The following is a 14221-nucleotide window of genomic DNA, read 5'->3' as shown; positions in this document are numbered from 1 at the left end:
CTACTTGTAACTCAATTCTGATCCCCTCCTTCTCTCTCCATTGCAGTCTCAGGTAGACAACGTTGATAATTCAAATGACGTTTAACTTCCTCAGTGTTTCCTATTCCTTATTCTTTCAACTTCTATTTATCTTAACACATTTTTCAATTCTAGATTAGGAGTTAGTAGTAAGGTTGTCTAGGCATGGTTAGGTGAATAATAAATATAACATAGCAACAAAAACTATGTCATTAAAACATAAACTAACTTAACTTCAATAGAGACTGCTACTTCTTCAAATATCATTATTATTCACAATGCTTCAATGAAAGGAATTACTGGATAATTGTTAAATAACCAAACTGAGACAATTAGTAAGAGAAATTACTGACATAAGAAAAACAAGCTAGACGTAATTTTAAAACACTGAACTTAAATGCCAGTGGCTCCATATGTATGTAAAGGAAAAATAATTTTGTTGTAAATTAACTAATGAACAAACAAGACAATGGTTTGGTTTGTTTCACTGCAAAATACTTGTTTTGATATTTTATCACAGTCTTGTAAACCTCTCTCTTTTATGTAATAAAATTGCATCAGTCATTTTCCTCTGCTGATGGATTTAGCTACTGAGATTTATTATAGATAATAAAAAGATTCAAACTGTAAAGTTAATTTTAATACTACAGCATTTCCTACTCCAGGAACCTGTCTAGATTTTTAAAATTTTTCTTCATCATGTCCTAAGGATGACTGTTCTTTTTTTTTCATCCTATCTTGCAACTTGCTGTCAGCCTCTTAGCCAGTCTAGACTGGAGGAATAGTAAGGGCACTCCTATAACCCAGAGAGGTTAAGTGATAATTGGGAGGGATGGTGAAGCTCCTGTGAAGAATATAATGGAAATTCTTAGATGTGAGAATTCTCTAAATAGCATCACCTTAAGGAAATCTCCCACTGAAAATGAAAATTTTAGTAGTCTTAGGAGTCCGACAGGGACTCCCCTGGTGGCTCAGACAACAAAGAATCAGCTTGCTATACAGGAGACCCAGGTTCAATCCCTGGGTTGGGAAGATCCCTTGAGAAAAGAAAGGCTACCCACTCCAGTATTCTTGCCTGGGGAATTCCATGGACAGAGGAACTTGGGGCGAGGGGGCGGGGGGGGGGGGTGGGGGTACAGTCCGTGGGGTTGCAAAGAGTGGGACATGACTGAGTGACTAACACTTCCACTTTCACTTTTAGGAGTCAGATGAATTACCATTGGGCTCAAAAACATTGTTTCTTTTTTCAGACCCTACTAAATGAGTCAATCTTGCAAAATTGGAAAACAAATCTAGAAGTATTTACTATGAAAATACAGATTCCTTTCCTTTCTGTGTGGCATCCTCTTCTAGTAACAAATAGAAACAATGACATTTATTAATATCATTAAGGCTACACAATACATTTATAAGTGACATTAAAATTTAGAAGAGCAAAGTATGGGAAAGGGGAGAGTCAAGGTTTGATAAGAAACTGTATGAATCTGGGAGATAAGGGAGAACAGGGGAGCCTGGCTTGCTGCAGTGATGGGATCGTGAAGAGTCGGACATGACTTAGAGAGTGAACAACAATAACATAAATGAATAAATAAATAAAACATTGGAGAAGTATGCAGAATAAAAGGAGAACAAAATTTTTGGTAGCTCTCACTGATAAGTAAGGTCACAAATTCAAGATACTGTGACTAAAGTTTTTCTTTTTGATCTGGAAATACAACTATTATCTAAGTGTTTTAAAAAGCTGTGCTATGTAATGCTTTAACAGCATTATAGCTTAAAGGAACTATCAGGTGATCTTCCCTTTTTAGAGTTGGTAAAATAAATCCCCAGCCATTGTGCTTGTTATTTGAGGAAAAGGGCAAGATCCTGATACCTTCTTTTGGTCTAGTGTAGATTTCTCTCCTTCCTGGTCTGACGCGCACACTATTAGAGTCACACCTTTTGTTTACATAATGCACACAGGTCACTGGCCCAGAGGATGCAATTGCACCCAGGGATGGTGAAAACCCTTTCCCTCCTTAGCATGAATTCTCTTGTCAGATCACATCCCCTACTTCTTTCAGGCAGTAACTTAGACTCTAGGTATTGGCAAATGAAGAAGATATAGTCTTTTTTCTTTAGGAGCTCAATGTCTAGCAGAAAATAATACACAAATATAATGCAACATGATACATCTTCTACTATAGTTGACAGAGGTGGAAAAGAAAAATAAAGAGTCAAATATAATAAATAATAAAGATTGAAAAGAATAATAATCAGCATTACCTAGAATGTGGGGAAACAGCACTGAAACATGATTGCTAGAAGTTCAAATTAATAAGTATTCTGGATGGCATTTTAGTATTATGTATCAAAAGCATTTTAAAAAAACTAAGAAAAAGTGAATACCATTTACCTTAGCAGCTCCATAGCTCAGGACTTAACCTAAGGAAATCCTCAGACAAATTTGCAAGGATGTTTGTACAAATATCCTGAGAGAGCAGCATGAAAATGCTACAGTTTCCAGTAAGAGGTAGTGATTAAACGAATTTTGCTACATCCATACAACAGAATATTATTATCACCATTAAGAATGCTACAGATTTATATATATATACTTATATTTATATATATATATATATATATAGAGAGAGAGAGAGTAGAAAATATGCATTTGATTTATTTTTGAGTGAAAAGTAGGTTATAAAGCATAATAGATATGATGAAGATGGCATATAACTTCTTCCTCTCCAAAACCTATAACCCCCATCTAATCATGAGAAAAACATCAGATAAATTCCAATAGTGAGTCATCCTGCAATACACTGACCTACTTCACAGCTGTCAAGGTCATCAAAACAAGGGAAGTCCAAGAAACCGTCAAAACCAAGAGATCCCTAAGTAGTGTGTTAGTCACTCAGTCGTGTCTGACTCTCTGCAGCCCCATGGACTGAAGCCCACCAAACTCTTCATCCGTGGGATTCTCCAGGCAAGAATACTGGAGTGGGTCGCCACGCCCTCCTCCAGGGCATCTTCCCGACCCAGGGATCAAATCTTCATCTCTTGGTCTCCTGTTTTGTCAGGCAGGTTTTTACCACTAACGCCCCCTGGGAAACCTGTGTATTTTACATATGCACACACATATATATGTTATATATATATAAATTGTCTTTCTTATAGTAGCTCATCTTTCATGCCCTGTTAGCTGCTTCTTTTCCCCCCATGCCTACCCCAGGCTCCCAAAGCATTCCATTCCTATCTCTCTTACTTCATTTTATTTATAGTGTAGCATTGTAACCACTTGCTTACAATCCTGCAATCTCCAGTTTGACAGGAGTTCCTGTAGATTCTGTCCCCTACTTTACACTGTATTCCAGAGAGGTAGAAAAGCCTTAATAAATATTTAGTGAGTGAACAACTGTATTTCCACATGACAAAGAAGGAAGAAATCGCAAGAGGCAGCAATCCATGGCGGATGTGTTTCTATAAAAAGAAAAAGAAGAAGCTAAGAACTGAATGATTAGTAGGATGAAAGGAAAGACAGACCTAAAGCTCAGGCAGATGCAGTTGTAGGGGCCTCGCCAGGAAAAATCACGTGACAGTTCTGACTGGAATAACCTGGGGAGCTATCACATCAATCTTAATATATGACTGTATCTACAACATACAAGTTCTACACATGTCAATATGGAACAGAATCTAAGATACACTGTGAAGTAAAAAGAGAAAGTGACAGAACAGTGTGCATATCCTAAGTGTGTGTATGAATACATGTGTGTACACACAAATATATATACATTCATATACTGCTCACATGTGTGATGAGACCAATAACAAGGCTGTGTAGAAGAGAGAGCTCCTTTTCATCATAAACTTTTATTACCTTTTATTTTAATATCACAAACGTGCATCAATCTATTCAAAATTTATTTTAGAGGGATCTACAAAGTGAAATTTTGGATTATATTTCTAAGTGAACATTTAAAAAAGGAAACCATATGCAGCAAGGAAAAAAACGTCTGGAATAGGATATACTAAAACGTTAACGGCATACCCATTGTCTGTGCTAATTTTTAATTTTCTCCTTCTCTAGTCTTTTCTGTCCCAGTCTCCTAGTTTTGCCAGTTCCTTTTTCCCCAAGGCTCACTCCTTACAAGTGTTCCCTCTCTGGATTCTCTTGGTGATCATATCAGGTTTCATGGCTGGAGGTACCGTGTATGTAATGAACAAATATATACATCCAGGCTAGATCAGAGCTCCAGACTTAAATATACAACTGTTTCCTCAACACTGCCACCTGAATGCCTAAAACATCAACTCAAGTGTAACATATCTCCAAATGAACTTCCTGCCCTCCCTGGCCTCCAACACACACATCGTGCCATCTTAGTCTATGTCAAATCCTTCCTTGCAGTTGCTCAGGCCAAAAACTAGACTCATCTTCCCACATCCCATATCCAATCTCTCAGTAAACCTTGTTACTTTCACCTCCAGAATGGATCTAGGTTTTGACCACTTCTCACCTCCTTCCAGCTGCCCGCCTGGTCCAGGCCCCGTCTCCTCTCATGTGGATCACCTGGATGGTCTCCAGACTGGTCTCCCCGCTCCTCCCCGCCACTCCCACAATCTGCCCCCAGGTGGTGATCTATCCACATGAAGGCCAGATCATGTCACTCCTCTGCTCAAAGCTCCCCAGATGCTTCCATCTCTCAAAGGGAAGAAGTCCAAACCGTAGGAACAGGTCACTGGGTCCCACGTGACGCGTCACTCCTTCTGACGCTCCCATCCACAAAGCCTTCTCTCTCTCATGTCACCACTTGCCCTTTCCTGTGCTCACCCCTCTCAAACCAGCTCAACCCCCTGACCCGTCTTCTTTACACACCTAGCCTGTCCTACCTTCTGCCACAGCGCTGTTCCTTCCTCTGCTCTTATCCCAGGTGTTCTCATGACTCACCCTTTCCCTTTCTTCAAGTCTTTGCTCAAAACTCACTCAATTAGGCCTTCTCTTCAGCACCTCCCTATCCAAAATTGCAACTGCCCATCCATGACCCTATGCACCTTTCCCCAGGCTATTTTCCCCCATAACACTCATCCTTTCTATTCTATAGAAGTGATTTGGTTATTAGGGTTATTTTTACAATCTGTCATGTCTACATTTGAGTACAAGCTCCATGAGAATGGGGACTTCTGTCTGTATTGTTCACTGAGCCTAGAAAAATATTTGACATATAGTAGATGCTCAGTAAATACAAGTTGAATGCACAAGGTTGTATTAGTTGCATAATAAGAAATGATTTAAAAGTAAAAGTTACTTTAATGAATGAAGACTACAACTGTCTACTTATTCATAATTTGAAAGTTTCGGGGGGTGTTACAAACATTGTATTTTGTTTTGAAAAGATCTTTCCATTCTTGTTGTCTTAGGAAAAAATATTTTATTTTTAAAGAAATGCTTTAAAGTATTTTTTTTTTCTTATTTCTCAGGGCTAAAGTAGAAAAAGGTTTTGTTTTATTTTCACCACGGGGAGGGGAAGGTAATCCGTTTTGTTTCAGTGGTTGCATTTTCTACTGCAGGCAGCACTGCGGAGGAAAGAGAAACAGCAATGGGACTAAGGAACAGGGTTTTACCCTGCCTCCACCACGCACTCACTTGCTTTCAAACAAGGACCTTAACCTCTCCTGAACCTCCTTTTCCACATCTGTAAAGTGGGAATGATGCTTACGTCACAGAGTTGTGAAGATTAAATGGGGTCATAGCTAATATTTGCTGGGTGCTTACATCACAGAGTGGGTAATAGCATGCCTGTTTTCTCAGCTTAGAAAACAGGGGCCAAAGGTTATCCAACTAGTCAGGTAGCAAGGGCAGAGGCCCTGAATGGTAGGTCTGGGATTCTTTCCCCTCCACTCTCCGATGTCTTATCTCTTTCGGAGAGGATAAATGGTGGAAAGAGCAACTAAAGATGACTAAGTGGGGACTGGAGTTTGACTCTCCCCTTAGCATCTGAGAGACTGTTGCTTTGATCAATGTCCCTTGGGAAGTGCACCATGGACACGACTGGGTCATGCATGAACCACCTCAGGCTATCAGAAATCTGGACGAGTTACACAGAATTAGCAATAATCCAGGGCAACATCTCTCCCACATCTTTTTTTTTTTTTTCAGGTATATAATTATACAAAGTCAAATTCTTCTACTTTTGATTTTTCTTTTCGGGTCTCAGCTCAGTTATTTCCATTCCAGAAATTTCTTCCTCACACACGTGCTCCTTAATCTTCTTTTACCTTTTATTAACTCTTATCCAGTTACCTCAGGTAAATCTTTCTTCTCCTTACTGACATTCTTTATTGCACCTATAAACCCCAAAACAGCTATGTTCAGGTTGGTAAGCATAAAGAGAGTATTCAAAATACAGCTAAGTTAAGGAGAAGACCAGCCCTTCACTTTGAACTGTTCTGGGCTCAGTGAACAATATGGCGTACTACCCCAGATGGAGATCAGATACCCTCTCCAGCACCTTCTCTTACGGTCCACTGACCTCTGCATTCACATCAACGTGGCTGTGGTGAACAGGGCTTAATGCAGCTGTGGGTGGGCCCAAGTCCCAGTTCTAGCCGGCAGCTGTGAGACTTCGGGCAGTTTCTTAACTCTCACCCCACTTTCCTCATCTGTAATGTGTGCGCTAAGTCACTTCACTTGTGTTCGACTCTTTGCGACCCCATGGACTGTGGCCCACCAGGCTCCTCTGTCCAAGGAATTCTCAAGGCAAGAGTACTGGAGTGGGTTGCCATTTCCTTCTCCAGGATCTGTAATGTGGGATCATAACAAAATCTACCTCCTAGGATTATGATGAGGATTAAATGGGTTAATTCATTTAAATCACTTAGAATGGCTTCAGGGACAGAGCAAGGCCAAAACAAACACGTTAATGGAATTTCCTCAAATATGAATATTCAATATAAAATTTTTTTCTATATTTCTTACTCTTTAAAATACTATTATTATGGAAATGAAAGTGTGAAAGTGTTAGTTGCTCAGCTGTGTCCAAGTGTTTGCAACCCCATGAACTGTAGCCCACCAGGCTGCTCTGTCCAGGGAATTCTCCAGGCAAGAATACTAAAGTGGGTGGCCATTCCCTTCTCCAAGGGATTTTCCCAACCCAGGGATCGAACCCGGATCTCCCGCACTACAGGCAGATTCTTCATCATCTGAATCACCAGGGAAGCCCCAACTATTATCAAAACCACTCTTAAAAAAAAAAAGCTTTTAAACTACAAATATAGTGGTTAAGTCACATAATTTTTTTTTTCAGTCACATAATTAAATACACTTTTACTAGGTAAACTGAAGATCTACCACTCATAGTATTGTTTCTATGGAAAGCTTAAATTCAGAAATTTTTATAAATGACATTTTAAAGCACATTTTATCTAGAAGATAGAGAATGCTCATATTGAAAATGCAAATATACATAAAACTATAACATATGATTGAATTTACCAGAAAAGTCTTTACTTTTTTGAAACAGGATTTATTTCAAAAGCAATTTACCTATTTCTGTTGCCAGAGCTGCTGTAAATCTGGTACCTCTGAAAAGTATTAGAGGTGACAGGATCTAGAATCTCACTTATTCACAGTTTAGCTTTTGCAAACAGAATCACATGTGCTATTAAAAAACAACAGTGTTTGTATAAAATCACCACTTCGGTTTCTACCATCTGTACTTGCTTGAGGGGTCAATTTCCTGCAGATAAGTCACCCAGCTGAGGAACTCAGGTCTGCATGGGTAGAGGACAAAGAGTGGTGAAGTTAGACTCAAAGTGAGGAAGCCCGCCCGACCGAGCTACTTCCTTTTTATCCCTCCAAATAAGGAAACAAGGCAGCACCCTGCAGACGGGGGAGTTCTGTTTATTTTGGAAAGAACGACAACTACAAAATATCTGTTGGTAAGATTGTCAGATTTAGTAAAGCAAAATATAGGATGACCAGTTACATATGATTTTCAGATAAAGAAATACCCTTTCAGTCCCCAATATTGCATGGGATATACTCATATGAATAAAGTATTCTTTATCTAAAATTCAAGTTTAACTGACCATCCTGTATTTAATCTGGTCACCTTATTTGCTGGATGATGAATTATTTCCAGACATATAACTGCCCCCTCCAACACATTTCCATACTTTAAAGAAATACATATGTTTTGTATGCAAAGTATACCAATTTGAATATGTCTTCAAGGTTTGGGAATCTGCTTGAATTAGAGAACTACCAGTAATCCTCCTTTGTGCTGAAACTGGAGAAGAAATCTATAATCTCATATAAGTATATTTTAATTCTAATTTTGGCTCAGTACAATTACAGAAATAAGTTTCAGAACTGTTTAATTCGTTTTTTTTCCCCTCAAAAGTTAAATGCAATTCTCAACTTAACATGAGATAATACCGCCACCTGGAGGACAGAGATAGGTATGTCTAAGAATCAGTGTCATTTATAATTCTTTAGTCATTGAAGTTATGGTGACACTTGATTAGTAATACCATTCTGCTACTTGCCATTATATGTCTAGTTTTCTTCTCATTTATTCATTCTTTATTGAACACTTTCTAGCTTTCTACTGTATGGCAGATACTATGCTAGACTTTGGGAATACAAAGTTGTAAAAGACCTAGCTTCTTCCTTCAGGCAGCTAACAAACCGAGTGGGAGAGAGCAGGGGATTACCAGATGTCATCCCAGGTATTCTTGCCCTTTAAGGTTAAAATGAAATTAATATAAACCTCCAATATTCAGATGGTGGAAAATTCGTGTCTTTCTAAGATTGCAGGGGAAACTGTGGCTTGCAGTTTTCTTGTTCATCTTGGACTCATAGCTCCTGCTTCATCTGACATAGTTCAGTTTATGGACTGCTTTGTACATGTGTTCTATACATGCTGCCCCTGTTCTCCATCAAGCCTCCTGAAGATGTAGAATGCAATGCTTTTCCCTTGGTTTTCATAATGATTAATTTACCCAAAGCTCTGAGCTTGTTGGGGATTCATTTTGATTTTTTTAAAAAAGATTGATTTCTTTTTGGCTATGCTGGGTCTTCATTACTGCATGTGGGCTTTATCTAGTCACGGTGAGCAGGGGCTATTCTTTGTTGTGGTGCACAAGCTTCTCACTGCATTTCAGGGCAGACTCTTAACCACTAGACCACAGGGAAGCCCTATTTTGACATCTAGAAGCATGGGGAGGTGTGTGTGTGTGTGTGTGTAATTAGAGCCACACCAGCAATGATAAACTGAATAACTTCCTTGCTCTTTTTAAGGTCCTTCTTCCCATCATTTTGACTCTTCTTCCCATCTTTTTTTTTTTTGCTGTCCATTTGCAACACTTCTCCACCCTGATCCTCTACCACAGTGAAAAACTTTCTCCAATTTATTATACAGAATGATTCAACGTTCTCAACTTCATATTCCCAAACTCAGTGTCACGTCCACCTGTGCATATACAACACTCATTATTGTATTATGACACATATGGGCCATCTACCTAGTCTCACCCTTTATTTTTTGCCCCTATATAAGTGTTTATTTCCCCCATTAACAGGAATTACAGCAACTCCTTAAAAGAATGATAACAGTTTAGGCTTTATGTAACATTTTAAAATTTCCTTGTTGCTTTACTACCCCCCCCCCCACTTCCTCCTTTTCCTTCATCCACCCCTGCAGGTATTTTTTTTTTTTTCTGAAAAGAAAACATGATTTTAAACATTCATATCTTACTCATTTCGAAATGTCGAGTTATTGGTAGACTTGAAAACACTTTAAAAACAAGTCCTTGGCCACCTCCAAATTATTCTTGGTGACCTTAACATCCCTCTGACCACCCTGCAGGTATTTCTTAGCAATCTTGTGGTTTGTTGTTGTTCTTCAGTTGCTAAGTTGTGTCTGACTCTTTGTGACCCCATGGACTGTAGCACTCCACAACCCTGTCCTCCACTATTACACTATCTCCTGGAGTTTGCTCAAATTTATGTTCATTGAGTTGGTGATGTTATCTAACCATCTCATCTTCTGCTGCCCCTTTCTCCTTTTGCCTTCAACCTTTCCCAGCATCAGAGTCTTTTCCAATGAGTCGGCTCTTTGCAGGTGGCCAAAGTACTGGAGCTTCAGCATCAGTCCTTCCAGTGAATATTCAGGGTTGATTTCTTTTAGGATTGACTGGTTTGATCTTCTTGCACTTCAAGAGTTTCAATCTTCTCCAGCTGCTGCTGCTAAGTCGCTTCAGTTGTGTCCAACTCTGTGCAACCCATAGACGGCAACCCACCAGGCTCCGACGTCCCTGGGATTCTCCAGGCAAGAACACTGGAGAGGGCTGCCATTAATGAAAAGTGAAAGTGAAGTCACTCAGTCGTGTCTGACTCTTCGAGACCCCAAGGACTGCAACTCACCAGGCTCCTCTGCCCATGGGATTTTCCAGGCAAGAGTACTGGAGTGGGTTGCCATTGCCTTCTCCGATCTTCTCCAGCACCACAATTCAAAAGCATCTATTCTTCGGCTCAGCTTTCTTTATGATCCAACATGACTACTGGAAAAGCCATAGTTTTGACTACACAAACCTTTGTCGGCAAAGTGATGTCTCTGCTTTTTAATACCCTGTGATTTTGGAGCCTAAGAAAATAAAATCTGTCACTGCTTCCACTTTCTCTAACCCTAACCCTAATCTTGCTTCATGATAATACTACTGAGCCTCAACTAAAATTCAGCAACAAGAGAGAAAACTGATGGAATGATTGTAATACAGATAGCTAATTAGCTGGTACATTGTATCCTTTGCTTTCTGGTTGAGTCTATAATACAGAGCTTCTTCTAAAGCCCGAGTGCTCCTATGACAAAACTTGGAGAAAGGATACTAGAAGGATGCATTGTTCTCATATCTTGCAAATGACCACTCACAAATCCTGTTAACTGCTCCTGCCCTTAAAAAGGACATGTGAATATGCAACTGGATTAAAACCTTAGTTTTGTAGAATCACAGGAAGAAACTATCCCAAATATTAGGTTTTTAAAATAATCACTCAGGCAAGCAACAACTTCCCAAAGTGTCAGAATTAGTTCCTTCATTAGATCCCTTGGTATGAAGACTTCAGTACCCAAATACAAACTGCCCAGTTGGAAAATGAGAAATTGCCTGGGCATTAGTGATGCCATCTGACTGGTATTATGACTGGGCCTAGATCTATGGACTTTGGGGTTTAAAGAAGGATTATTTGAATGACTTTACTTTCAGAAATAAAATCAGTGAGCTTCATTTGTTTGTAACACATACATTTGAGTACCTGCCTTATGTCATGTTCTATGTAATGCACAAGGCAAGGTGTTTCAGATACAAAAATAAACTAAAAAATAATATCTGTCCTCAAGGAACTTAAAGCCTACTGAGGGAGACAGATTAAGCAAAGGCCATATATGTGAGGACTCTGTAAATGCCTAAGTCTGTAACTTTTCATGTCTGTTGTTTACCCTCTTGTTTGTTTTACAAAAGTAGCTAGCAGTAAAATACTTACAATTTAAAGGATCTCTCTGTTTACTTTGGGAACCTGCACTAATGCTTAAGATGTACTTCTTAGAGTAGACTGAAGTCCAGAACACTCTCCTTGACTGGCATTCTTTCAGTTCCATGAATATGGCAAGCTCATTTCTGCTTTAAGCCTTTTTTACTAGCTGTTTCCTGAGCCAGGCATGCAAAGAAGCATTAAGACTGATCTGTCTTGGCCTGGACATTCTGGCATGGGAGGAAAAGGAGACGGAGGAACCCTTAGGAAAATCACAGATAGGTTTCTAAGTTTAAAAATCTCTTTCCTAAAAGAACCACAAGGGACAATAAAGCGGTGACTATTTTCTAGGCAGAGCAGCCATTTGATTTGGGTTGAGATACCTTTTCCTTTGGAATGTAATCTCAAGGGGAAAAACAATGCCTGCCTGCAGTGCAGCTCAACGAACAAAGATGTACAACAGTGGCTTCCAAACCCACTCATTGCCCAGGACCTTACAGAAAAATATTTCTGAGCCAATAAAATGTGGGAAAAATTATGACACATGATGCTATTGGAAATTTAAACAATGACTGCATATTTGATAATATTAAGTAATTATTGCTGTTTTAGGAATAATGGTGATATTGTGATAAAGTTTTTGAAAGATCCATACTGAAATATTAGAGATTCAGTCATGTCTGGGATTTGCTTCAGTGTATTACTGGGGAGAAGATGTCATGGGAGGAATATAAATAAAACAAGATTGGCCATGAATCAACAGCTAGATGTTGGGTGCATGGGGATTCATTATACTATTCTGTCTTCTTTAGTACATGTTCAAAATTTTCATAAGAAAAAGTAATTTTGAAAATATGCTATAGAGTACATTAGTGGGGGATGAGGGGATTGGTCTTGTTGATCACAGCTCCTATTCTGGAAATATCTACTCTCTTTAGGAAGAAAGTATCTGATTAGAGTAATTTATACAAGGTGTGCATTTAACAATCCAAAGCAGGGATTTCTGAAGTATAAAGGAAAATCTAGTACGTCTCAAAGAACAAGATTTCTTTCAAGCCTCTATGTTTCAAATAAAAGAAATGACACTCAACATTGTACTTCTATGACTGTCTCATGTCACTCTGTCCCTAAGTCAGCACAATCCAGGCACCCTGACCACTGGCCTCCTCAAACGCGCCAAGCTCATTTGTACCTAAAGACCTGTGGTTTTAGTGTATGCTTTGTCAAAGAATGCTCATCCCACTGGCTGGCTCCTGTCCATTCATATCTCAATCTCCCCCACCAAAGTTGCCTTTTCAGGAGGGCTTCCCCAGTACTCCACCTTCAGTACCCCAACCCTTACAAAAACTATGACCTTAAGCTGTTATTTCAGAGCACTTATCACTAAATGAAACTATTTTATTTGCCTAATTTTTTGTCTGTCTCCTTTATCAAGGATATAAAATTTCTGACTGTAGGGCTCTTGTCCATCTTGTTCATGGATGTCCCCTGATTTCTTACAAGTGTCTGGCCAAAATAGATATTAAATACAGAACTTTGAACATGGAACTATGTAATTTGAAAGAATACCTTCTTGTGCCCTTATGTTATATCTGGGGTTGCAAATGCAAATGCCACAGGGCTTAGATGGGTACTAAATGCATGGGTCTTAGAGAAAAACAGAGATCACCTGAACTTATCTAAGAGTCAGCTGCTCTTGAGCTTGAACTACTGTTGCCAGCCTACAGTGCAGATCTAGTGTGGTCAGATCTTCCCATTTATTATTGGGATGATAAATAAATGGGTTGAAATAGCTCAAAATTAAACCTGTTTATAAGCTCTGCTCATACAGATAAGACAATTCAGAGATGAGTTGAGATACTGAGAACAGACATTGAGAAGATCACACTCTACAGCATTGCTTGTAACAGCAAAAAATGGGAAACAACAAAAACACCCACCATTATGGGAATTCTCAAAGAATTTGGAGTAAGCCTATTTGATAGAATACGGTATAATTAAGACAAATGAAGTCTAGCCTTCTGTATTCATGTAAAAACATCTCAAAAAACATACAGTTAGGTGGCCAGTCAAGTTGTAGATCAATATACAAAATATAATAGTGTTCATGTAAAACTAGAAACCAGGATAACTGCGTTCATCTTTGCTTTGCGTATCTGGCATGGATATGATGCCAGATGCAGTTTCCTCACTAGCAATGAGAGAGAAGTAAGCTGCTCTCTCGTCTCTTCAGTCTAACAGTTCATGAATCTAAAACCTCCCCATCCCCATCCCCCACACGGAGAAGGCTATCCAGACTAGGGAATGAAACACGGATTCGCCCCTCAGGAGAGTTCAATCTCTCTCAGTTCTCAATTCCTTTTCCAGAGGCAGTATGTGTAGAGAAGAACAGCCTTGGCGAAAGAGAGACGTGGATTTACCAGCCTTTCTCAGTGTCATATTCTTCATTTCGAAACGCAGATTCTAACACCTACCTTATAGACTTTAGTGAGGTTTACAGTTAACGTGTCAAATGACTAATAAGTAATAGTAGCAGTAATAGAATTCTATTTAAGGGCTCAGCATCAGGATCGCTAAACAGAATCACGGTTTTTCACGCTGCCTTCCAAACAAAACTGATTTACTTTAAGTCGGACACGACTGAGCGACTGAACTGAATTGAACTGAACTGATCCGAACTGATCCTGG

At 39.2% G+C, this 14221-nt stretch overlaps 1 long non-coding RNA gene across 1 annotated transcript in view; it reads right to left on the bottom strand.

Moving 5' to 3' along the window:
* Window positions 1-4603: 4603 nt before the first annotated feature.
* The window catches only part of LOC110137320 (uncharacterized), a 95765-nt gene continuing 86147 nt past the window's right edge, over window positions 4604-14221 (bottom strand). The window contains exon 3 of the long non-coding RNA XR_011485600.1: window positions 4604-6348. This is a non-coding gene — a long non-coding RNA (uncharacterized lncRNA). The remainder of the gene's footprint in view (window positions 6349-14221) is intronic.

The sequence above is a fragment of the Odocoileus virginianus genome, chromosome 34 (assembly GCF_023699985.2).
Source record: "Odocoileus virginianus isolate 20LAN1187 ecotype Illinois chromosome 34, Ovbor_1.2, whole genome shotgun sequence".
Taxonomy (NCBI): Eukaryota; Metazoa; Chordata; class Mammalia; order Artiodactyla; family Cervidae; genus Odocoileus; species Odocoileus virginianus.
This window is presented reverse-complemented; position numbering and strand designations above follow the sequence as displayed.